This window comes from Rhinopithecus roxellana, chromosome 4, assembly GCF_007565055.1.
Source record: "Rhinopithecus roxellana isolate Shanxi Qingling chromosome 4, ASM756505v1, whole genome shotgun sequence".
NCBI lineage: Eukaryota > Metazoa > Chordata > Mammalia > Primates > Cercopithecidae > Rhinopithecus > Rhinopithecus roxellana.
In genome coordinates, this window is record NC_044552.1 from 88,644,580 (window position 1) to 88,668,860 (window position 24,281).

A 24,281-nucleotide genomic window follows, 5' to 3' on the forward strand; every position below is an offset into this window, starting at 1 on the left:
GCGCCCGCCACATCGCCTGGCTAGTTTTTTGTATTTTTTAGTAGAGACGGGGTTTCACCGTGTTAGCCAGGATGATCTTGATCTCCTGACCTCGTGATCCGCCCGTCTCGGCCTCCCAAAGTGCTGGGATTACAGGCTTGAGCCACCGCGCCCGGCTACTACTGTAATATTCTTATTGAACACAGTGGTTCAGTCCACTTGAAATATTGTCTATAAAATCAAAATTCTAATGCTTGGTACTTGACAGCGAAATAGAAAAGTAGAACTTGAAAGACAGAGGTGCAGTATAGCAAGGTGGTATTAAAGGGAAATAAATTTTGAAGAATTTATGTTTCATCTGTGCTGCATTGGTACGATTTGTTGAAATTCACATAGCTCATTACTTTCAGCAAGAAATATAACATAAATAAAGATTTAAGAGATATAAAAATGTTAGCACCTCATTGGTTAATAGAAATATGTTTTCATAAATGACTACATCAGAAAGATTTTATTTCAAATATATGCTTTAATAAAATATCCTCATACATATTCATGTGGAAATTCATGCGTATGACTCACAGGACTTCTCAGTGATTTGTGAAAGAATTAAAATTAGCCTGTGGGAGAGGGCAGGTGTTTCTCCTGTTGCTGCTCCTTAGAAAACCGTGGTACTCAAATGATTAGGTAAAATTTAGTTACCACGTTTAGTCCTTAAGGATTAAACTTTAGGACTCAGATGTTATTTACTAGTATTAATGTTCCACTAATATTTTAGAATACATTTCTTCATCTAGGTTAGGTTAATTGGGGTCCAGGAAAAGAATAGACAAATTAAAACTTCAGCCTATACAGTATTGAAGTGGAGGCCAAAATGTTGTATTAAAGTTAGTGCAAGGGCGGAGCAAGATGGCTGAATAGGAACAGCTCGTCTCCAGCTCCCAGCGCTAGTGACGCAGAAGACAGGTGATTTCTGCATTTTCAACTGAGGTACTGGGTTCATCTCACTAGGGAGTGCTGGACAATTGATGCTGGTCAGCTGCTGCAGCCCGACCAGTGAGAGCTGAAGCAGGGCGAGGCATCACCTCACCTGGGAAGCTCAAGGGGGAAGGGAATCCCTTTGCCTAGCCAGGGGAACTGAGACACACAACACCTGGAAAATCGGGTAACTCTCACCCCAATACTGTGCTTTACCAAGGGTCTTAGCAAACGGGCACACCAGGAGATTATATCCCACACCTGGCCAGGAGGGTCCCACGCCCACGGAGCCTCCCTCATTACTAGCACAGCAGTCTGCAATCTAATGGCAAGGCAGCAGCCAGGCTGGGGGAGGGGCACCCGCCATTGCTGAGGCTTAAGTAGTTAAAGCCGCTGGGAAGCTCAAACTGGGTGGAGCTCACAGCAGCTCAAAGAGGCCTGATTGTCTCTGTAGACTCCACCTCTGGGGACAGGGCACAGCTAAACAACAACAACAACAACAACAACAAGAACAACAAAGCAGCAGAAACCTCTGCAGACGCAAACGACTCTGTCTGACAGCTTTGAAGAGAGCAGTGGATCTCCCAACACGGAGGTTGAGATCTGAGAAGGGACAGACTGCCTGCTCAAGTGGGTCCCTGATCCCTGAGTAGCCTAACTGGGAGACATCCGCCACTAGGGGCAGACCGACACTCGACGCCTCACACACTGGAGTACACTCCTGAGAGGAAGCTTCCAAAGCAAGAATCAGACAGGTGCACTCGCTGTTCGGCAATATTCTATCTTCTGCAGCCTCTGCTGCCGATACCCAGGCAAACAGGTCTGGAGTGGACCTCAAGCAATCTCCAACAGACCTACAGCTGAGGGTCCTGACTGTTAGAAGGAAAACTATCAAACAGGAAGGACACCCACACCAAAACCCCGTCAGTACGACACCATCATCAAAGACCAGAGGCAGATAAAACCACAAAGATGGGGAAAAAGCAGGGCAGAAAAGCTGGAAATTCAAAAAATAAGAGTGCATCTCCCGCTCCAAAGGAACAAAGCTAATCGCCAGCAACGGTTCAAAGCTGGACGGAGAATGACTTTGACGAGATGAGAGAAGGCGGCTTCAGTCCATCAAACTTCTCAGAGCAAAAGGAGGAAGTACGTACCCAGCGCAAATAAACTAAAAATCTTGAAAAAAGAGTGGAAGAATTGATAGCTAGAATAATTAATGCAGAGAAGGCCATAAACGAAATGACAGAGATGAAAACCATGACATGAGAAATACGTGACAAATGCACAAGCTTCAGTAACCGACTCGATCAACTGGAAGAAAGAGTATCAGCAATTGAGGATCAAATGAATGAAATGAAGCGAGAAGAGAAACCAAAAGAAAAAAGAAGAAAAAGAAATGAACAAAGCCTGCAAGAAGTATGGGATTATGTAAAAAGACAGACCTACGTCAGATTGGGGTGCCTGAAAGTGAGGGGGAAAATGGAACCAAGTTGGAAAATGCTCTTCAGGATATCATCCAGGAGAACTTCCCCAACCTAGTAGGGCAGGCCAACATTCAAATTCAGGAAATACAGAGAACGCCACAAAGATAATCCTCAAGAAGAGCAACTCCAAGACACATAATTGCTAGATTCACCAAAGTTGAAATGAAGGAAAAAATCTTAAGGGCAGCCAGAGAGAAAGGTCGGGTTACCCACAAAGGGAAGCCCATCAGACTAACAGCAGATCTCTCGCAGAAACTCTACAAGCCAGAAGAGAGTGGGGGCCAATATTCAACGTTCTTAAAGAAAAGAATTTTCAACCCAGAATTTCATATCCAACCAAACTAAGTTTCATAAGTGAAGGAGAAATAAAATCCTTTACAGATAAGCAAATGCTTAGAGATTTTGTCACCACCAGGCCTGCCTTACAAGAGACCCTGAAGGATGCACTAAATATGGAAAGGAACAACCGGTACCAGCCATTGCAAAAACATGCCAAAATGGAAAGACCATCGAGGCTAGGAAGAAACTGCATCAACTAATGAGCAAAATAACCAGTTAATATCATAATGGCAGGATCAAGTTCACACATAACAATATTAACCTTAAATGTAAATGGACTAAATGCTCCAATTAAAAGACACAGACTGGCAAACTGGATAAAGAGTCAAGACCCATCAGTCTGCTATATTCAGGAGACCCATCTCACAGGCAGAGACATACATAGGCTCAAAGGGATGGAGGAAGATCTACCAATCAAATGGAGAACAAAAAAAAGCAGGGGTTGAAATCCTAGTCTCTGACAAAACAGACTTTAAACCATCAAAGATCAAAAGAGACAAAGAAGGCCATTACATAATGGTAAAGGGATCAATTCAACAGGAAGAGCTAACTATCCTAAATATATATGCACCGAATACAGGAGCACCCAGATTCATAAAGCAAGTCCTTAGAGACTTACAAAGAGACTTAGACTCCCATACAATAATAATGGGAGACTTCAACACTTCACTGTCGACATTAGACAGATCAACGAGACAGAAAGTTAACAAGGATATCCAGGAATTAAACTCATCTCTGCACCAAGCAGACCTAATAGACATCTATAGAACTCTCCACCCCAAATCAACGGAATATACATTCTTCTCAGCACCACATCACACTTATTCCAAAATTGACCACATAATTGGAAGTAAAGCACTCCTCAGCAAATGTAAAAGAACAGAAATTATAACAAACTGTCTCTCAGACCACAGTGCAATCAAACCAGAACTCAGGACCAAGAAACTCAATCAAAACTGCTCAACTACATGGAAACTGAACAACCTGCTCCTGAATGACTACTGGGTACATAACGAAATGAAGGCAGAAATAAAGATGTTCTTTGAAACCAATGAGAACAAAGATACAACATACCAGCATCTCTGGGACACATTTAAAGCAGTGTGTAGAGGGAAATTTATAGCACTAAATGCCCACAAGAGAAAGCTGGAAAGATCTAAAATTGACACTCTAACATCACAATTAAAAGAACTAGAGAAGCAAGAGCAAACACATTCAAAAGCTAGCAGAAGGCAAGAAATAACTAAGATCAGAGCCGAACTGAAGGAGATAGAGATACAAAAAACCCTCCAAAAAATCAATGAATCCAGGAGTTGGTTTTTTGAAAAGATCAACAAAATTGATTGACCGCTAGCAAGACTAATAAAGAAGAAAAGAGAGAAGAATCAAATAGACGCAATAAAAAATGATAAAGGGGATATCACCACCGACCCCACAGAAATACAAACTACCATCAGAGAATACTATAAACACCTCTATGCAAATCAACTAGAAAATCTAGTAGAAATGGATAATTTCCTGGATGCTTACACTCTCCCAAGACTAAACCAGGAAGAAGCTGAATCCCTGAATAGACCAATAGCAGGCTCTGAAATTGAGGCAATAATTAATAGCCTACCAACCAAAAAAAGTCCAGGACCAGATGGATTCACAGCTGAATTCTACCAGAGGTACAAGGAGGAGCTGGTACCATTCCTTCTGAAACTATTCCAATCAATAGAAAAAGAGGGAATCCTCCCTAACTCATTTTATGAGGTCAACATCATCCTGATACCAAAGCCTGAGTATTTATGAGCTATTTTTGACAAACCCACAGCCAATGTCAAACTGAATGGGCAAAAATTGGAAAAATTCCCTTTGAAAACTGGCACAAGACAGGAATGCCCTCTCTCACCACTCCTATTCAACATAGTGTTGGAAGTTCTGGCTAGGGCAATCAGGCAAGAGAAACAAATAAAGGGTATTCAATTAGGAAAATAAGTCAAATTGTCCCTGTTTGCAGATGACATGATTGTATATTTAGAAAACCCCATTGTCTCAGCCCAAAATCTCCTTAAGCTGATAAGCAACTTCAGCAAAGTCTCAGGATACAAAATTAATGTGCAAAAATCACAAGCATTCTTATACACCAGTAACAGTCAAACAGAGAGCCAAATCAAGAATGAACTTCCATTCCCAATTGCTTCAGAGAGAATAAAATACCTAGGAATCCAACTTACAAGGGATGTAAAGGACCTCTTCAAGGAGAACTACAAACCACTGCTCAATGAAATAAAAGAGGACCTAAACAAATGGAAGAACATACCATGCTCATTGATAGGAAGAATCAATATCGTGAAAATGGCCATACTGCCCAAGGTTATTTATAGATTCAATGCCATCCCCATCAAGCTACCAATGAGTTTCTTCACAGAATTGGAAAAAACTGCTTTAAAGTTCATATGGAACCAAAAAAGAGCCCACATTGCCAAGACAATCCTAAGTCAAAAGAAACAATGCTGGAAGCATCACGCTACCTGACTTCAAACTATACTACAAGGCTACAGTAACAAAAACAGCATGGTACAGGTACCAGAACGGAGATATAGACCAATGCAAGAGAACAGAGCCCTCAGAAATAATACCACACATCTACAGCCATCTGATCTTTGACAAACCTGAGAGAAACAAGAAATGGGGAAAGGATTTCCTATTTAATAAGTGGTGCTGGGACAATTGGCTAGCCATAAGTAGAAAGCTGAAACTGGATCCTTTCCTTATTCCTTATATGAACATTAATTCAAGATGGATTAGAGACTTAAATGTTAGACCTAATACAATAAAAACCCTAGAAGAAAATCTAGGTAATACCATTCAGGACATAGGCATGGGCAAGGACTTCACGTCTGAAACACCAAAAGCAATGGCAACAAAAGACAAAATTGACAAATGTGATCTAATTAAACTAAAAAGCTTCTGCACAGCAAAAGAAACTACCATCAGAGTGAACAGGCAACCCACAGAATGGGAGAAAATTTTTGCAGTCTCCTCATCTGACAAAGGGCTAATATCCAGAACCTACAAAGAACTCAAACAAATTTACAAGAAAAAAACAAACAACCCCATCAAAAAGTGGGCAAAGAATATGAACAGACATTTCTCAAAATAAGACATGCATGCAGCCAACAGACACATGAAAAAATGCTTGTCATCACTGGCCATCAGAGAAATGCAAATCAAATCCACAGTGAGATACCATCTCACACCAGTTAGAATGGCAATCATTAAAAAGTCAGAAAACAACAGGTGCTGGAGAGGATGTGGAGAAATAGGAACACTTTTACACTGTTGGTGGGACTGTAAACTAGTTCAACCATTATGGAAAACAGTATGGCAATTCCTCAATGATCTAGAACTATAAGTACCATATGACCCAGCCATCCCATTACTGGGTATATACCCAAAGGATTATAAATCATGCTGCTATAAAGACACATGCACACGTATGTTCATGGTAGCACTATTGACAATACAAAGACTTGGAATCAACCCAAATATCCATCAGTGACGGACTGGATTAAGAAAATGTGGCACATATACACCATGGAATACTATGCAGCCATAAAAAAGGATGAGTTTGCATCCTTTGTAGGGACATGAATGCAGCTGGAAACCCTAATTCTCAGCAAACTATCGCAAGAACAGAAAACCAAACACCGCATGTTCTCACTTATAGTTGGGAACTGAACAATGAGATCACTTGGGCTCAGGGAGGGGAACATCACACACTGGGGCCTATCATGGGGAGGGTGGAGGGGGGAGGGATTGCATTGGGAGTTATACCTGATGTAAATGACGAATTGATGGGTGCTGACGAGTTCATGGGTGCAGCACACCAACATGGCACAGGTATACATATGTAACAAACCTGCACGTTATGCACATGTACCCTAGAACTTAAAGTATAATAATAATAAAATTAAACAATAATAAAAAAATAAAAAAATAAAGTTAGTGCATAGTTTTGAAAAGGAAATGCATCCTGAGAAAGAAATATAGAAAATTAAGCCTACCCATGTAAGATCACTGAAGGAAAACACCCCAAAGAGTCAGAGGCAGAATAATGTTGAAGCCATAGTTCTATCCCTCATGGGTAATATACTGTGCTCATGCACTACTCTGGGTATTGGAATTCAAAATTGAGGTTAGATAGGAGATTGGCTCTCCAAGAGCTTGTAGAATAAAGAAATGCAAAAGCATTAAAAAATTGGAAAGTACTGTATATGAGTTTGTCTTTTGACTTCTAAATGATGTTGAAAGGTGCAGATTTCTTTAGCATAGAACATCCTTCTACAAAATAACTTGTGTAGTTATTAGGGATCAGATGTAATAAGTAATTAAATTAAGATATGTATCACATTACTGTCTATCAGTTTGAGTTAAAGTGGAGTTCACTTAAAACTTGTAACTGTGTTATGAAGTGTTGCTCTTTATTTTTATAAAATAGAAACCAGATACAATCTGGAAAACTTAAAGTTCTTATTAACTTTTGACTTGGTTGATTCTCTAACGTAGTTAATAAGCCAATAAATTTATATATGTTATAGAAGGTTTTAAAATAATTTTTTGTAGACTTTCTCAAAATCAGTGAGCATGCTTTAATAACCAGTTATTTGAATAGATATAAAACAAACAAAATAAAATGTAAAGTTGACAATTTTGTCATTTGCCCAAGCTATTTAGCAGTATGAGTTATATATTTTATATTTTACAATATTTCTATTTATTTTAGTGCAAAATGACTCACTGCCATTAGGTTTTTGTGGCAAAATAATACATTATAATAATGTCTTCTTATATAAAATTTTATCTGGTGGCAAGCATGTCTTCTTTTCTCAACTAAGGATTTTTGGAGAATATACCACTCAATCTAAATCATTGTTTTAGATACCGTATTTGAAATTGGTGAAATTTTTACATTATCATTCGTAAGGTTATTATTCATATGCATGCCAAGCTAAATTTTACTTGGAGTTTTTGTTACCCTTTCCTGTCAGTGTCAATGTCAACTTGTTCTGATTATTTTCCCTGTTGCTGCTCAGCTTCTCTTTACTTGGACGCTACCTTTTTATCTAGGCTATCCATTATTATTTTTATTATTGTAATCACAGAGTACTCTAGAAGCATTCTTTCACAACAAAATCTGAGATTTTAACCAAAGTTAAAACTTATGTCCACACAAAAGCCTACACATGGGTATTTATAGTAGCTTTATTCATAATTGCGGTAACTTGGAAGCAACCAAGATGTCCTTCAATAGGTAAACTGATAAACTGTGGCACGTGCACAAACAACAGAATAACATTCAGCACTAAAAAGAATTGAGCTAATAAGCCATGAAAAGACATGGAGGAAACTTAAGTGGATAGTAATAAGTGGGAGACACCTATATGAAAAGGCTACATACTGTATGATTCCAACTTTATGACATTCTGGAAAGGCAAAAGATCAATTATTGTGAGAGGATAGGGGTAGGGAGGACATTCAACAAGCCGAACACAGAGGACTTTCAGGTTAGTAAAAATATTCTGTAAGATACTATAATGGTGAATACATGTCGTTATAGATCTGTACAAATTCAGAGAATGTACAGCACCAACAATGAACCCTAATAAAAATTAAGGACTTCTAGTGATTATGATATGTTGATATAGGTTTATCAGTTGTAATAAATGTACCATTCTGGAGGGGGGTGTTGAAATTTAAAACGCTTTTTTAGAAAAGTCATTTACTAACAAGTATATTGGATAAGAGAAATTCAGACCTCCATGCTTCCTATTTGAAGCTGTATGTTGTAGAGCAGCTCTTCATTTTCTATCAAAATAACCATCATAATTTTCATTAGTCTCCTGGTGCTTTCCCCAAAATTGTGAGGCTTAATGGTTGGGAGCTCTAGCTCTAAAGTCAGTTCTACTGACTCCATTACATGGAGCTGTGTGACCTTAAGCAAGACATGTAAAGTCTCTAAACTTTAGTTTCTTCGTCTATGAAATAGGGATAAGAATAACAGCCTCATGGCATTTTAAACATAACTATGACATAAAAGGCATTCAATTAACATTGAAAGAATGAATGAATGATAATGTGTTGTATTTTATATGTGTTACATCATGAAGGGATTTGCATAGTGTCTGGGACCTAATCAGTTTTGGTTTAATGATAGCTTCTGATATTAATCCAATATGACTTTTTCTTTTTTATTTCAAGAAACTTTTCAGTATCCCTTTTTATCACAGAAGTCCTACCAACAATCTAATGCTTTACATTGTGCACATGAAGAACATCACTGAAGTGTTTATTAATAGACTTTGGGCAAGAAAACGATGTGGTTGACTGAAAAAAGTACTAGTTTTAGAATACATTTGCAAACTAGGCAACGGGGTAAATTGTTAAGTCTTTCTGAGACTCATTTTGCTCCTTGAAAAAGTGGTATAATATCAATCATTGGAATTGTAGTAAGAATTAAATGAATAACACTTATTGTATAATAATGAATAATCCTATTTTTTTTGAAAGAGAGACCACTGCTTGATATAATTACCATTTCATTATACTAAACATGCCAAAAAATATACTTGCCTTCTTCCCCACCAACCATTCCAACCACTAAATGCTATGGAATCTGTACTCTATATTCGTGGTGATTATCCTGTTCAGTAACATTTGCTTTGAAGTGGGGTTGAATTTGTTTTGGTCTGTGTTTTACCAGTTTATTTTTATTTTAAATAAAAAAGCTCACTTACATTTCTCAGGCATTAGGTTTCATTAATGCTTACCTGTAAAACAATATTGTGTTGTCACACTTTAGGAAATAAGGAACTCAAATGATTATAGCACAAATACAGAAGGTGATCATCTTATGTACAGATGATTGGAGATGTTGCTTAAGCACTTCTACGTACTACAGCTCATCATTTTGGTAAGGGCACATATAAAGGCCATATTTGGAGTAACTCAAAGTAAAAATTATATGACTTGAAGGGCAATCTAGTAGAAGCTCCTCAACTTACAGACAATACAACACAACCAGGGGTTCATGACATACGTCTCTAGTCCTGAGTTCTGTAGAACAATTTGTTCCCAGTCTTGTCATTTTCTGCCTTGTTATAGATATTATCCATCTATTGACTGGATTCTAGGTCTTTTTCATAAATACATTTGTGCTGAAGGGGAAATTGTTAGAAAAATGAGGGAAAAACAATGTCAATAAAATGCATGCCTTATAAAAATAATTTTTTAAACATATATTCTGTGGATATTTAACTGGATCAGTTATTTCTAAGGTTATCTTCAAGTAAAGATTTAAAGAGAAAAAACAAAAAGAATTTCTTATTTATTTTTAAAAGTACTGTCAGCAGGCTATGACATGGGACTGAATTTACACTGAAAAATGTTGACTATAGGAGGATACCTAAGCTTGAGAATAGCTTTTGCAATTTTACTATGCAGAATATTTCCTAAGCATTGGATTCCTCAGTCCTTATGTTTTGGCCTCAAACTGATGATTATTTAACAGAAGAAAATCATTTTTCTTGAAATGGTAACTGATGATTATTTAACAGAATAAAACCATTTTTCCTTGGAATGGTTTTGCAAAGATAGAAATATAATGTGTTCGTCCGGGCGCGGTGACTCACGCCTGTAATCCCAGCACTTTGAGAGACCGAGACGGGCGGATCACGAGGTCAGGAGATAGAGACCATCCTGGCTAACACGGTGAAACCCCGTCTCAACTAAAATTACAAAAAACTTAGCCGGGCGTGGTGGCGGGCACCTGTTGTCCCAGCTACTCGGGAGGCTGAGGCAGGAGAATCGCTTGAACCTGGGAGCGGAGCTTGCAGTGAGCCGAGATCGCGCCACTGCACTCCAGTCTGGGCGACAGAGTGAGACGCTGTCTCAGGAAAAAAAAAACAACAAACTATATATATACACACACATATATATACACACATATATACATACATATGTGTGTGTATATATGTATATGTGTGTGTGTGTGTGTATATATGTAATGTATTCTCCATCTTCCCCTAAGCATTAAACAGTACTCACTGATAGATACAGAATGTCAAGCCAGATTAACTACTGACATTTTAGGCTTAATAGCTCTTTTATTTTCATGGTAATTATCATTGGTTGGACATTAGTGTATATAAGGTATACATGAAGTTTCAAACTAACTATAGGGTTACATGAGCTTCAGTGTCCCTCTAAGTGAGAGAGGGAAAAAAAGTCAAGTGAAAAATGTATGAATGTAATAGTTTATAGAACCCCATGACCTTTATTAAATGACCTGAAATTTTATAGGAGCTACTTTATGGGTGATGGGATGCAGTCTTCTAAATAAAACACGATGTAGAAAATTGATTTAGAAAAACATGACACTGGATACAGAGGGAGAGATCTATTAGAAAAAAATGTATTAAAATTGAAAGTTATATGTTTGATTAAGAGAAGCAGAAACAAGGCCGGGCGCGGTGGCTCAAGCCTCTGATCCCAGCACTTTGGGAGGCCGAGACGGGCGGATCACGAGGTCAGGAGATCGAGACCATCCTGGCTGACACGGTGAAACCCCTGTCTCTACTAAAAAATACAAAAAAAAAAAAAAAAAAAAAAAACCCTAGCCGGGCGAGGTGGCGGGCACCTGTAGTCCCAGCTACTCGGGAGGCTGAGGCAGGAGAATGGCGTAAACCCAGGAGGCGGAGCTTGTAGTGAGCTGAGATCCGGCCACTGCACTCCAGCCTGGGCCACAGAGCGAGAATCCGTCTCAAAAAAAAAAAAGCAGAAACAAAAGATTTAAAAATATGAAATTGAAATGAAATGAGATGATGAACATTTGTTAATAGCCCTGGGTGTGGCAGTGCAACCTGTAATCTCAGAGCTTTGAGAGGCCAAGGTGGGAGGCTCTCTTGAAGACCATTCAAGGTAATGTATTGAGACTTACTCTCTACAAAAATAAAGAAAATTAGCCAGGAGTGGTGGTGCATGACTGTAGTCCCAGCTACAGGAGGATCATGGGAACCTAGAAGGTCAAGGCTGCAGTGAGCTATGATTATACCACTGCACTCTGGGCTAGGTAATAGACCAAGACCCTGTCTCGAAAAAAAGTTTATTAATAAAATGTGGAAACAGAAGGTATAAAATGCCAATAGCATGATTACCTAAAACAAATGCTTAAAACATTTGCAAAGCAGCTTTCATACAGAGGGCAGCAATTATTTATTGAATTAATAAATTAATGCCTAAACCCGTCTACCCTAACATGCACTTGAAATCACCATTTCTGGAAAGCCTTGAAAGGATATGAACAGACATTTCTCAAAAGAAGACATGCATACAGCCAACAGACACATGAAAAAATGCTTGTCATCACTGGCCATCAGAGAAATGCAAATCAAAACCACAATGAGATACCATCTCACACCAGTTAGAATGGCAATCATTAAAAAGTCAGAAAACAACAGGTGCTGGAGAGGATGTGGAGAAATAGGAACACTTTTACGCTGTTGGTGGGACTGTAAATTAGTTCAACCATTATGGAAAACAGTATGGCGATTCCTCAAGGATCTAGAACTAGAAGTACCATATGACCCAGCCATCCCATTACTGGGTATATACCCAAAGGATTATAAATCATGCTGCTATACAGACACACGCACACGTATGTTCATTGCGGCACTATTGACAATAGCAAAGACTTGGAATCAACCCAAATATCCATCAGTGACGGACTGGATTAAGAAAATGTGGCACATATACACCATGGAATACTATGCAGCCATAAAAAAGGATGAGTTTGAGTCCTTTGTAGGGACATGGATGCAGCTGGAAACCATCATTCTCAGCAAACTATCGCAAGAACAGAAAACCAAACACCGCATGTTCTCATTCATAGGTGGGAACTGAACAATGAGATCACTTGGACTCGGGAAGGGGAACATCACACACCAGGACCTATTATGGGGAGGAGGGAGGTGGGAGGGATTGCACTGGGAGTTATACCTGATGTAAATGATGAGTTGATGGGTGCTGACGAGTTGATGGGTGCAGCACACCAACATGGCACAGGTATACATATGTAACAAACCTGCACATTATGCACATGTACCCTAGAACTTAAAGTATAATAATAATAAAGAAGAAAATAATAAATGAATACATGCTCAATTTGTTGAATTTCTACAATGTATCTTCAAATATACTAGATATATTGCATGCATTATCCCTACGGTAATCATATCAGGTAAGAATTTTTACTCCATTTGACAGATGCACAAACTGAGGTTCAGAGATTGAATGTAACTTGCTCAATGTTATACAAATAAGAAATAAATAAGCCAGGATTTCAGCCTAGTCTGGCTGACTCCAAAACGTAAGCTCTTAACATTTCTGCTACATGCACCTCTACATTCAGGAAGAAAGAAAAGATAATAGTTAAATTTAAACTTAAAGCTCATAGACAATATTCACTAACTTAAAAGACATTTCACAAGCATGAAATACAGAAGCAAATAATCTATGGTCTTGAGTGGTACCAGAGTCAGGCTGAAATAGATGATTATATTTTCAAGTAAATGAATTATGATTTGATAAAAGGAAATCCTAGGATGGCTTGGAAGCACAGATTAAGGTCACCTATCCCTGTCTAAGTAGGTTTTTTTGGGTATGAATTCTGAGCTAAATATTGAACAGCATATAAGAGTGAACTCAGTGAAGTCAGAGGTGGGTTTTAAGAGAAGGGAGTAACATTTGCAAGGTTTATTGCAGTCAGGGTGCAGGGAAGAAGCCCAGATACAGGCTAGGGGAGATAATAGACCAAAGGGGATCTCGTTACTGAATTAAGGTTTTTTCCCCTGAGGCAGTGATAAGCTACTGAAGGATTTTAAACAGGAGTCATTTTTTTTTCTTTTGAGAATGACTCTTCTGTCTATAGTGCCATAAATGAAGATAGAACACTGCTGCAACATTCTAGGCAGTCTAGCATGATGATACCTAGACCTGTAGTCTCTGAAGTACGGGGTATGTACTCCTGGGATACATAAGGGCGGCTAATGGGCCAGACAAAAACAGAAACATTTTAACTTCTATTTATTTTTATTTTATTTCAACCATGTTTTTAGTTTTGCATGTTTTTATAACATATCAATATATACACATATAATAATGTTTTGAAATAAAATGTTTAGAGAACACTGTTTTAAAAGAGATGGTCAAATATAAGTAATGTGTTAGATTTTTGTAGGATTTGGTAGGATTTTATTAAGATTTAGATAAATGGATGTAAGATAGTGGATAATATAGGTAAGAGAAAATATAATAAGAGAAACATAAAATGAGTAATTTAATTTTATGATGAATTTGTGGTGCTATAGTTTAAGTAAAAATGCTTAAAAGATAGATCAATCTACTAACACTAAAGTAAAATGATATATTAGCTAGTGCCATAAGTTTTGGAGTCAATGTGATATGGAGGTCAGTTGAAACCATGTAAGTGAATGAAATCAGCAAAGGAGTCTAGGGAAGGTGAATAAAAATGATAACCTGGCCCGGAACCCCAGGGACACTGACACTTAGAATGAGCACCAGAAAGGCAGAGGAGGAGAATGAAATAGAGGGGCCACAGAGGAGGAATGAAGACTGATGTAGAGAATGGTTTAATGGAAACTGAAGAGAGTACTGATGTTGAACAAATATTGATATGCAATTCTGCTGAGAGGCTAAGTAGGAGAAGAGCTAAAATATATTTTGTGTTTAGGATGTGTAGTGATTGGCAACCTTTTCAAGAAGCAGCTTCAGTGACATTGTGGGAATGAAAACCATTGTGGGAATTCTAAGGGTGGAATAGTGAATGACAAGTGAGGAAGTGAAGATTAGGAATGATTTCAATAATTTTGGCTGTGAATGTGGATGAGAGAAGACTGGAGTGGGATGAACTATTTAAAACATTAAAATAGGGAAGAAACGCACACATTTAAATGATGCTGATGAAAAAATCACTGACAGTAGCAAAGCAGAGGATACAGGGATCTGTGATTTCTTTCCTGTCTTTATCAATGTCAATCTTGTTCCTTATGGCAGCTCTGAACAAAGGAACTGAGAGGCAAAGTTTTCCCAAAACACAGTCCTAATCATCTGTGAATTGAACATGGAAGAATAGAATGAACAGTACTTTCAGTCCCCCATGACAATAAGAGTGAAAAACAACCAGAAATACATAGAGGCACAGAGATCAAAATAGGCCTGCATTTTTTAAAAAGGAAACTATCTGCAATGGATTCCTAGAGAGGCTCCCACTTCTCTTCCCCAAGAGTAACATCTGCTTCTTGTGAAATTAGCAGAACTGAAGATGCTGAACATTATCCTCTCCGTTAAATGAGACTCGGGTGTGGGGTGGAATTTGGGGCACCGCTGCCTCAGGTTGGGTTAGGAATTTGAGAGTGGTAGGAGCTGACAACAGGAAAATAACTGCTATTGATCAGAAAATCTTACCTCTAGCCCATTTTGTACATTTCCTAATTTATTGAGGACTTGATTATATGTTTCCATTTTGTCTTATCCCATTTTACTCTGAGAAATAGATTTAATAGAATTGTCTAAAATTATCCTATTTTTTTTTCATGCTGCCTCTTTTTCTGAATCTAGGTTTAATTCTTTAACATTTTCCATTGCTGTATTCATGTTTTATTTGTTTGTTTGTTTTTGGTACAGCATTTGCAACACCTTAGCTAACTAATCAGTTCATAGTACTATTTATCCTAACTAGTATGTGAATATTACATGAGAAGATGTCATAGTTCATTGTACTATCCTTGGGCACAGCATATATTCTGACAACTCTTCTAAGTTTAATATTATGAAATGAGTGAGTGAATGAATGAATAATGCATCATGGAAACAATTTTCCTGTTTCTCTAAAATAGGTACTTTTTATGGATTATTTATATATATGTAATGTATAAGTGTGGATTTACCATATTACTTACTAAATACTTATACTTACTTAATACTTATGCTTACTAAATGCTTATATGTATCCCTATTTGTCAATGACTGATTTATTCGGCTCATTTGTGGCCATTCTGCTTCAATTACTGTTCCTGTTTAAGATTAGCTCACTGTGTCAAACCTGATTCTTTCTCCTGAAGTCACATTTCCAAGTCGCGTTTTCACAGCTCATTCAGAAAAACTTCCAAGCTTCCAGTTATTCTTCTTCCTAGAGTGGACTCGTTTCCATTTGTCTCTGCAGTGAGTACTTCCAGAACTGGCAAGAATCAGAGAAAAATAATTGAGTTTTGATATATCACTTGCTCAGATATATCAAAGATATATTTTATGGTTATTTAACCATAAAAACTCTTGTGACCGTCATTAAAATAATAATAAAATCCCTTACCTCTGTTTTAATCCATTCACCCCCATCTCCATTCTCTGCTTTATTTTTCTCTGTGGTACTAATTATTTCTTAATCTCCAATCTGATTTACTCATTTTTACCAGTTTTAAAAAAATTTTTCCAGGATTCTCTAGAATGACACTTAAATGAGGGTAGATACCTTTATTTATTCACTACTTTGTCAGTGACACATAGAATGTGCATAACAAATGTTTGTTAAATCAATAATGAGCTAACATGGAGATCTTCATTTGTATATTTTTGATAACGAAAAGTATAGACATAACGAACGTGTAGATAACGAAAGTATAGACATCTCTTATTAGCCAAAACTTTTTCATTCCTAAAAAGAGCAATAGCAAATTTCCAGATAGCAGGAGCCTATATTTCATTATTTTTAATGGAAAAAAATCATAATAAGTTCTAAGCACATCCCAAAATGCCAACCAAGTGTTATTAAAACATTTAAAAATATCAAAGTCATAATCCACAAATGATTTCTGGATAGCATAAAACAGTCAGAATACAACATACCTAATTATTTAACAAGTAATACAGTGAAGTTACTTCACTGGTGAGTATAGTTCTGTGCAGTATACAATATTACTGTGAGTTTTCCTTTCACACTGCAAAGGACAAGAACTCTAATGCAAATAAAAAATAAAATAATATGATAAATATAGAAAAGTGACTAACTAAATTGAAACTTGTTAATAGTGCCCTCAGGCATCTGACATAGCAAACAGGAGTCTGTTTTAGTATAAACTTCAAAGTAAAGTGTGGAGAACATAATAGTAATAATGTAAAAGGTTTAAACAACTTTAATATACATCATAATCTCATCAGGAGAACAGCACAGATAAAACTGCAATATGATTGATGTTTTCTCACAAGGAAGAACACCCAATTTAGATGTCTTTGCCAATATGCACATGCAATTTTGTTTAGGGACCTTTCGACTTTGATAGTGAAGTTTTGGTAAAAAAAAAAAAAAAAAAAAAAAAAAAAAAAAATGCAAGTCATTATAGTGAATGAATAGTGAAATTTTTGAATAGCAAGAGCTAATTTTATATATCTCAAAGGGTTTTTGAGCATTAAATGGGATATTCTCTGTAAAGGACTTGACCCTTTTACTCATTGTATAGTAATGAATGTTATGTCTGAAAGTAGGAGAAAGATAGATATGATTGTTGTCACTGAATTCACTATCAATTAATGATATGCCTATTTTTGCTTGTGAACGTTCTCTGTCCCCTCCTCATCAGTGATTTTTTCTAACTCAGCAATCTTACAATTTGCCAATTTTGGGAAAATGAAATAAAAGAGAGGCCCTAAAACAATCACATAGAAGTGTCATTCTAATCAGCTGTAAGCAAGTAATTGACTATCCTGTAGCTGCAATGATGACTGTTATTCTTTCCAGCTGCTCTTAATAGGACTCATATCGATTTGTCTGATGTCCAAAATAATTTTCCGAAAGTGTTACCCTAGGACCTGGGGGCCAGTTACGTTGTTAGCATCTGGTTTTAACATTTTGGGAAGTACTGATATCCTGTTCTGCCTATTTTAAGTCCATCTGCGTTATTTGAGATGCCGGGTCTCTAGTAGGTTTATGTATCCAGTATTGCACTTATGAAATTATATATTTATTTTGAAATCAAATAAATAGTGTATATGAAATATGGCTGGAAAACTGATGCTAGCTTTGTAGATTCTGTTAGTGTCACTGTGGAACTACCTTGCATATCTAGCTTGGTTGATAATGACCAACAACAACAAAAAGATAGAGTAAAATATGAGTCTCCCATGCTACCTGATAGTAAAATTTTATTTTTCTTTTAGAAAACATCTACAAGTCAACTAGAAAAATAAGTCTCTGGTTAAATAGCTAAATGGCTTATTTCCCTTTGCATGGAAAATATCTGTAGTAGTCTACATAATTTAATAAAGGGGTACCTTATTAACCTAAAAAGTTAACTGAGATACCTGTTAGTCTCATTCTCTACATTACCAATGACTTAAAAAAATACTATTCACCCACAACAGCATCACTAATTAAAGCCAGAATTTGTATTCATATTACCATTTTAGCTTCATATGCACAGCTTTAGTTTAGTTTGTTTCTTTTGAAAATTGTCCTGTGCAATTTGGAGCTCAAGAATATGTATTTTGAGTTTCCAGGTTAAATAAACAGCATTTGCTCTCATCCTGGTAAACAAGCTTGAATGCAATTTGGAAGAGAAGTAGAATGCTAAGCAATAAAGAGCTAAAATGCAAACATACTGAGTAGATTAGGGAAATACAAGTTTCTCCTATGAAAAAACTAATTGCTTTTCATTGATAGTGGATTAATTAATATGCATATGATTTAACTATATCTTAATTAGTTCACACATTTAACAAATATTCATTTAATACTTTTACAGTTTCAAACACTTTACTAGCACAAATTAATTTGCATAATAACAAGAAGAAATACACAAAAAATTATAAGGAAAACTCAAAGACTAAGATTAATATGTGCTACTATTCAGTGGAGTTATGGACTAGAAGCTGGGAAATTCTCCATGATTCCAAAGACAGATGGAAGACCACAGAAGTCTTTTTTCATGTAAGCAATATATCTTCAGCCTTATTTAACAGAGACAGTAAAAGTCACTGAGAATACATAGAGAAGGCTTAAGAATTAAAGAGGAAAATGAAACGAGTGAAAATCAGTAAAAAAGAAATAAAAGATGCAAAAGAGATGTACAACAAAGCAAAGTTGGTGTTTCATAAAAACACTAGTAGAAAAGACAGACCTCTGTTGTGATTAAAACAGGAATGAAAGAAGACACAGATAAATGTTGTGAATAAAAGGAAGGCATACATACAATAGCGATTATAATGATAAGACAAATACTATAAAATATAGCAACAATTTTGAAAATTTTAAAAATATATTAACGTCTAAAAGCCTGCAATTATGAGAATTGACTCATGATGAAATAAAAACATTAATAGTTCTATGTCTGTCAAAGCAATTGAAGCACTTGTTAAAAATATTATTCCTCAAAGAAAATACCAGCCCATGATGATTTTACAAGTTATAAAAAATAAGAAAGAAACCATACCAATTTTCTTTCTTTCTTTTTTTTTTTTTGTGGTAAGAATGTTTGACATGAGATCTTGTATTATTTTCCTGATTTTGTTTAGTTCTCTCTGTATTATTTGTAACTCACTAAGCTTCTTTAAGGTGATTATTTTGAATTATTTGTCAGACAATTCATAAATCGGCATTTCTTTAGGGTCAGTTATTAAATATTTACTTCTTTATTTGTTCTTTTAATTCTGTTGTTTTCCTGATTCTCCATGTTTATTGTAGTTTGCATTGGTGTCTGGTCATGTAAAGAAACAGCTACCTCTTCCAATCTTTACAGACTGGCTTTGGCAGGAAAATATTTTCCTCAGTCTGCCCATCTAGAGATTCTGGGATCCTCTCAAACCTTGTCTATGGATGTATTTTCTCTGGAGTTATATGTACCATGGGCCAAGACATTGGAGGCGTATTCCACTCCTCTCCCCTCCTTTCTTGTGGAGAAGGCTTGTGTTCTGTGCCTCTCCAATCTCTCCCAGTCTTTCTGAGCCATGCTAGGCATATCAGGTACCTTGACCCTTTTTCTTTGCTTTTAGCTGCCACCCTCCCCCACCCCCACCCCCACCCCCAACCACCAAACCGTGAAAGTTCCACCAGTGCTCCAGGTAAAGTGAAACAGAAACCAGCCCTCAGGAAGCACACTGAAAGCAGGGACATTGGAAAAACCCTCCACTTCTCTTGCTCCTAAGAGAGTAGCTTCCATTTCTGCCTTTCCTTTTAATCTTGCAGAGCTTTGATAGCCACAGGAACCTTCCCATCATTTTTTCTTTATTCTTAACTGCTCCCAGGCATCTGAACTATACTTGTTCAATCAGCACTTCATCCCAATTTTTAATCAAATTTTCTAAACATCAGAGAAGCAGAAAAGTTATTTGCCCCATTCTCCAATTCATTTACCAAAATCAAAATTATTAGGAGAAAAAAATTGCATACACATTTTAATCATACATATATAACAAAATCCACAAAGAAAATATTAACATTATTCAATGTGTATGAAAAAAAGATACACTCCAATTATGTTAGGTATATTTTACGTGTAAAGGAACAGTTTTGTTTTACAAAATACATAAATATAATTAATGTTAACATATACAAAAGAAAAATCATATGATCATCTCAGTTGATGCAGAAAAAACATTTGATTAAAAAACTAACCACAATTCACAAAAATCATTATTAAAAAAATTAGTATTAGACGATAACTTTGTTTTCCTGAAAAATTGATTCTATTTTTTAAGTTACACTTTTTATACTAATTGAGAAAAAACAAAGGATTTGGAGATACGGAAATATGCAAAAAAAAAATCACATTATCACCACTTCCATTCTATTTTATAGTGGAAGTTCTAGGAAAACATGACAAATTTTTACAATAGATGGTTGAAGAAGAATACTATATTGCTATACATGCCATATTCGGTTATATAGAATATCTTAAACTAAAATTATTAGAAATGATAAGGGTATTTATCAAAGTAATTATGAGATTAGTGTATTAGAGAAAATCATATTAAATTTGCCATTATGTGATCCTTTAGACATATAAAAATGGTATATGTTATGGTTCAACCTAATACAAAGCCTGTTGAATTTCTAAATACCAAAAGCAAACAATAAGAAACATGTTTTGTCTGTGACATTATTTATAGTATTAATAACATCAAGTATAAGTAAAGCTGACAAAAAGTGTGAAATTCTGTTGTTTGATAGCAAAGATACCTAAATAAGAAAGAATTTATGTTGTGGTTGTAAATAAGAAGGATTCATGCTATGAAGTTGCCAATTTTCCCAATTGATCTATAGACTCAATAAAATCCCAATTAAAGGTTGTGAGAAAATATTAATGCAAATCTAATTATAGGGCGTTACAAGAAACTTTATTAGATGATTCTAAAAATTTCTGTGGTAGAGTAAGTAAGCAGACAAGAAGAGCCAGGATATTTCTAAAGAACTACAAGGAGCAAGGAATTATCCTACCAAGTTTCAGGATTTATAAAATTTTTCATTAAAATACTGTGGTACTAATCCATACATTAAAAAATATTTGTAACCAGTGCAGTAGAATTAGGTAAGTGGAATACACCTATGCATTTATGAATACTGATATATGACAAGTAGCATTCTAGATCATAAGAGAAAGTAAAACTGATCAATACATGGACTGGAAAATTGGCTGTCTATATTTTAAAAGGTTACATTGAACTCCTACCTCAAACCATACACAAAAGTAAATTCTAGATGGATTAAATACTTAAATTTCAAAAACAATGATTAAAAATAAAGGTAGATATTTTTAAAATCTTGGAGTAGGAAATATTTTCTTAAAAAAAAACACTTAAAGAAAAGATTGACAAATATTACAACGTTAAAAGTAAGAAGATTTGTTTATCAGGACATCATTTGTGTAAGTGACAAGATTATATAAATTAGAAAAGGGTATTCTTGTTACATATGACCAACAACATATTAGTATCAAGAATAGCTAAAGAACTTCTACCAACCAATAAATAAAGCACAAACAACTCAATTTAAAAAAGAAACAAAATATATGCAAAAGCATTTCACTGAAGAGGAAATACATGCAGTCAATAAATATATGAAGAGGAGGTGTTCAATATCCTTAGTGATCAAGGAAATGCAAAGCAAGACAATATCGATATTAATTTTTACACTCATTTGATTGGCAATGTTAAAGGCAATATCAAGAGATGTGTGTTCACTAGCTCTCTTATACCTTGTTGGTGGGAGATTTAAATGGTGCAATGAATTTTGCAAATGGTTTGGCATTATCCCTTAAAATTTAATAATGACATACTGTATGACACAAAAGAATCTATAAGCATGTATTCAATAGGAAATGTACAATAGGAAACTGTGCCAGAATGTTCATAGTCACACATTTCACAGTGGTTCAGAGGCCCAGCAAATGGAGACAGGATGGGTGAGTTATTCACCTAGTTTAGTTTTCTGGTATCATGGCAGACAGGGTGTGAAATATTTAAAGGTTGACAGATGATGATCTTGCTCTCTGGGACTTGTAATTTTTACAGAAATATAACTATTAGTAGAAAAAGTCCAAAGTCATGAAATTCAAGTGATCTAATTTTGATGTTCTGATTTTCCTAAGCTATGGCTTAAGTAAAATCATATTAAAATTTGTGGTCTTAATGTAATCACCTAGAATACCTAGAATGTATCACCTGGAACAGTACCCTGGCACATGGTAGGTGTCCAGTAAACATTTGTTAGATGAATAAATGGTATTTATCACATTACTAAAATTATGCATATTTAGAATACTAAATTTAAGTAGCATATTAAAATATAATCTATAAAGTATTAAAATACTGAAAAATGAAAATGTTTGCCCAAAACTCTCTTTGGAGATGGTATTGACAATGACAATCAGGAAAAGTGGCATATAGGAGTCAGGACTAACATGCAGCTCCTACTCAGACAGATAGAGCAGCATGAGGAGACTTACATCATAAATTTTGCTGCAAGAACTACTGTAGGGACATACCAGGAAAGCTACGATAATCCACAGACCCTTTGAAGGAAGCAGCTTGCTACAACAGGCTCTGTGACATGGCTGAAAAACTGTGAGTACTCAAAGGGTGAGGGGGGGAATGTCCATCCCCGAATACACGTCCTCACCGGGGAACCTGAAGGTCCAGATCACGAGGGAAGGATTTGACCTTACCTATATAAAATGTAGGGGTAGAGGAAGCAGCATCAAGAGCCCTGTGGACATTCTTGGTTCCAGGAATCCATTCCTGACTTTGTCTTTCAGGGGTCCTTGGGGAGGAAACTGTGGCAGGGGGGAGCTGTGAAACCTGAAAGCTCTCCTTGCATTCTCAGTGGGGAGGCTTATAGCCTGAGGAAAGGTCTCAGGCCTGCTCACCAGCTGCATGGAAACAAACTTGGTGCTGTTGAGGAGAGACATAGTGGGAGTGAGACTGGCCTTTTGGGCTGCCTGGGAGCTGGGTGAGACCTGTCACTGCTGGCTTTCCCTCACTTCCCTGCCAACCTGTATGATTCATCAGAGGCAGTCATAATTCCCCTGGGAACATAACTCCATCAGCCTGAGAACCACACCCAATCCTCCACAGCAGCAGCAAACCCTGCCCAAGGAGAGTCTGAGCTCAGACACCCCGCCCCCACCTGATGGTCTTCCTTGCCTGCCCTGGTGGCCAAAGACAAAGGATATGATCTCTTGGGAGCTCTATGGCCCCACCCACTGCCTGAGAAATCTGAATACTTATTTAGGGCACCCTAGGACAAGATTGTATCCTCCCTTACAAGACCATAGCTGATACTCTCTTGAAAGCACCACCTCTGAGCTGTAGGCCAAGCAACAGAAAGCCAATGCACTAAACAAAAATACAACCAAGGACCTTCACAGAGTCAACTTCACTTCCCTGCTGCCTTCACTAGAGCAGGTGCTGGTATGCATGGCTGAAAAACCTGAAGAGAGATTGCATCACAGGACTCCTTGCAGACACTCCCCAGTACTAGCGTAGAGCCTGGTACTGGTGGCTCTGCTGGGTGGCTAGACTCAGAAAACAAGTAACAATCACTGCAGTTTGACTCTCAGGAAACCTCATCCACAGGGGAAAGGGGAGAGCACTACATCAGGGGAGCACTCTGTGGGACCAAAGAATCTGAGCAACCGTCCTTGAGCCCCAGTGCTTCCTCTGACGTAGTCTACCCAAATGAGAAGGAACCAGAAAACCAATTCTGGTAATATGACAAAACAACGTTCCTTAACACCCTCAAAACATCACAGTAGCTCACCAGCAATGGATCCAAACCAAGAAGAAATCTCTGAATTACCAGAAAAAGAATTTGGAAAGTCAATCGTTAAGCTACTCAAGGAGGCACCAGAGAAAGGTGAATACCACCTTAAATAAATTAAAACAAATGATACA

General features: G+C 36.8%; 1 long non-coding RNA gene across 1 annotated transcript in view; it reads right to left on the bottom strand.

The window, feature by feature from the left end:
* LOC115896843 overlaps positions 1 to 23,150 on the bottom strand; it is a 57,613-nt gene extending 34,463 nt beyond the window's left edge. Inside the window, exons 1-2 of the long non-coding RNA XR_004056735.1 lie at positions 23,054 to 23,150; positions 15,946 to 16,080 (exon numbers count right to left, since the gene is read on the bottom strand). This is a non-coding gene — a long non-coding RNA (uncharacterized LOC115896843). The remainder of the gene's footprint in view (positions 1 to 15,945; positions 16,081 to 23,053) is intronic.
* Positions 23,151 to 24,281: the final 1,131 nt, after the last annotated feature.